The sequence below is a fragment of the Carassius auratus genome, chromosome 50, assembly GCF_003368295.1.
Source record: "Carassius auratus strain Wakin chromosome 50, ASM336829v1, whole genome shotgun sequence".
Lineage (NCBI taxonomy): Eukaryota > Metazoa > Chordata > Actinopteri > Cypriniformes > Cyprinidae > Carassius > Carassius auratus.
This window is the reverse complement of record NC_039292.1, coordinates 9,431,280-9,434,699: the sequence shown is the minus strand read 5'-3', so window position 1 is coordinate 9,434,699 and position 3,420 is coordinate 9,431,280. Positions and strand designations below refer to the sequence as shown.

Sequence of the window (3,420 nt, the reverse complement as noted above, 5' to 3'; positions counted from 1 at the left end):
ATGTCTCTGATGGCTCTGTAGTTCATGGAAGCTAATTAACAGAGCTAATTAAAAAAAGATGGTTTTTCAGTACAGTTTGGTCTGAGACCAGGAGACATGTAGTCTTTCACCGTGTCCTAACCAACTGTGACATTAAATATTTTGCCTGTTCTCTCCAAACATGTAAATGCTACAAACTTATTTGATATTCACTACAGAGTAATGTGGATTTTGGACCAGTAAGATGTAATTATGGGTGGGTCTACTTAGAAAATTGGCAAAATTTCCTGCCACTTGTTACAATTGGAGCTTGTTAGGACAAAATGTCCAAAAAATTACTTTTTTAATGCATATTCCTGATCAAGATGTGCGTGATATTTTGGTATCATACCGATTATTGGTGGATTTTGGATATTTAATTTAGCATTTTAATTGTGATATTTAAAATGCTCATTTCCCGTTTTTATGTTTGATTACATTTGCCGTCTCCTATTGCTCACTTAAAGTTAATCTTTACAAATTCTAATTTAATAACACTGTTATCTTTAGCAAGTCTTGCAATGAATATTCATTTTTGATACTGTACATTATGATGTTGGGAATTCACTTGTAGCATTTAAAACAATTGTTTTTAGTGTTTTATTTTAATTTATCGAGACAAAATTATATGGAATTTTAAATATTGACCATTTATCGGTTATCGCCCATAACATGAAAATAATTATCGGTTTTGTTATCGGCCAGAACTGTATATTCCGGTCACTTTTATTTATTGCTTGACGTTTTATTACATCACGGTTGGTTAAGACACGGTTAAGGTTCAGCTGGGAGCGAAGACAAGGAAAAAATAAGTTTTTAAATGATGGGGGCATGATCAGGGTCTCTCTAGCATGAAAGGGTGGGACCCAGTTGTATTGGGCAGAGTGCCTTACTGGCAGGACAAAGAGCAGTATGAAATATGCATTTTACATAAAAATAGAAATATCTTAAGAGCTGAGCTTTTGTTTTCACCTTTGATTGAATGGTGACAAATTTGCCAATTTTTTTTCTGATGTCGTGAAATTGTTTCTTTAGTAAAAACAGTGTATTAAGATCAAAACTGTGGACAGCAGTATGAGACAATAAGGAGATAGTATATCAAGATTTGGAATTTGTTTGGCAAACGTTTTATGCGAACCTCTGTCATTCTGAGCTTTCATTAGATGGAAGAGACAGTGCTTACAAACAGTGTTCCTGTGGCTCAAGTGGTAGAGCATTGCATTAGAAGCGCAAGGTTGTGGGTTCGAGTCCCAAGGAACACGTTAGGTAAAAAATGTTTGCCTGAATGCACTGTAAGTCACTTTGGATAAAAGCGTCTGCTAAATGCATTAAGGTAATGTATCAACAGAAATGTTTACAGTGACTGAATCTCACAGTGTGGAGAGAGGATTTGATGCAGTGCTTTGCCTCTTTTATTGTATTCATTTAAAAGTGAAATAGTCTTTTGCTGCTCTGCACCTGTAATTCTGATCACAGGCTGATAACTGTGCCAAGTCAATTGTTCTTAAGTTATGTGGAATGTAATTCCAGATTTTTGAGCGGTTGTGTGAACCACAGAATATCCTGAAACTATGTCAGGAGCCACATTGAAAAGTTGCATATCACTTCAAGCTTATCACATTCCTACTTCTTAACACTGCAAAAAAAAAAAAAAGTTTTAATCAGTATTTTGTCTTGTTTTCCTGTAATATTAAACATTCTTAAACGAGGTTCATTTTTTTTAGAGCAAGCGAATAAATAGACTTGAAAATGCATCAAATATTTCTTAGCAAAAGTCATATTTAAAATTATAAATATTAAATTTGATTTATTTAATATGCTGAACTTTGCTATGTATTTTGCCAAAATAAATGTAGTTGCTTTGTCATTTACCAAAATGTATTAAAACCTAAACTTAAATATTTTATTTAATCAATTATTATGCTTGTGTATGTACACCATTGTGAGATTACCAAATCCAAAGCAAGTGATGCAATGCTAAATTTCTCCAACTCTTCTTCATCTTGGATGATCTGAGGGTACATTTTGGGTACTTTATTATTATTTTTTTTTTTTTACACATGTATCTCTAAGTATGAACCTCAGTAAATTAAATTGAGATAGTTATGTTTTAAATAACAAAAACTTTGCCGGAAACCAAGAAAAAAAAACTGATTTAAAAAAACTTCTTCTTTTTTTTTTTTTTTTTGCAGTTGCAACAATGTATATTAGTAATGTGTGCCACTATAAAATGCTCCCTGTTCATATCTCCCTGAGGGTTTTGTAGCTAGCACATAATATTTGTAGTCTCCATTGATTTCCATCATTGGGTGCAGTGTGCTAGATTAAACTGCTGTTTACATGGAGAGACAGACAGCAAGAAACGGCGAAGGAAAATGTGGATGCATTTATTGCACAGCTCATAGCTTTTACCGTTTGAAGCTGTATCCTGCCTGCTGTGAAAATAAGGCAAAGAAGAAAAAAAAAACATTTTATATTATTGAGGAAAATATTGAATCTGTTAAAGATGGCACATGCCGGGGCCCATTCAGATCAATATTATTGTCTAGTGTTAGATGTGTATTTACCTTGTACAGCTGTACTCCTATAAATATGGTTTAATGTATTATTGATAGTTTCAAAGACTAAGTGATCAAATATTTTTATGAAATGCAACAGTACGGATATAATAAATTTTGCTAAAATCTTGTTTACCTGTATGATATTCTGATATACTGTTAAATAAACTCTTGACAAAGTTCATTTTATAGCTCTCATTAATATACACTGTTTCATACATTGAGATAGATAGACAGACAGACAGACAGACAGACAGACTGACTGACTGACTGACTGATGGAGACTTTAAAGTATGTCCTGTGAATATTGGAGTGTAATGTGACAACTAGCCCCAGTCTCCGCTTCAAGTTGTCTTCCAGACCACAAGGTGGCGCAACACTACGTTCTAAATGTGAAAAACATTCAATGAAGCGGTTCAAAAGAACACGAAAAACAAACCCAAAACTGGATGATGTCTGAAAAGCATAGAAACCTTCCTCCCTGGATGGTGAAATCCGACGTTCAAAGAAGCAAAGACAATGAAGCGGTGATGAAGAAAACGCGTGGTGAAACCACAAAAAGTAAAGCTAAGAAGCGGCTCAAAAGGTAGAAACTACTTTATTAGAACTATCATTTATTAAAAACGTTAACGTATTGGATGTATTTCGGGAAAAAAAAACATGTTTATGTCTTACGATGTCGTTCACAGTGTCAAGTATTGGATGAACGAGCGGGAGCTCGTGGAAACAGCGCTCGTCCTTTTGAAGGATGATGAGGTAAATTAATTTCCATTTTAGTAAATCACTTGCCGTCTTTAAAAACCTTTATTTATTCCACGTGATACGGACTTATACATTTTTTGTC

General features: G+C 33.9%; 1 protein-coding gene across 4 annotated transcripts in view; it reads left to right on the top strand.

The window, feature by feature from the left end:
- LOC113066915 (membrane-associated guanylate kinase, WW and PDZ domain-containing protein 2-like) overlaps positions 1–2,760 on the top strand; it is a 78,151-nt gene extending 75,391 nt beyond the window's left edge. For all 4 annotated transcript variants that reach the window (XM_026239042.1, XM_026239041.1, XM_026239045.1 and 1 more), the window contains one exon: positions 1–2,760. This exon is cut by the window's left edge and continues 1,100 nt beyond it. The gene's annotated coding sequence lies outside the window, so the exon portion shown is untranslated.
- Positions 2,761–3,420: the final 660 nt, after the last annotated feature.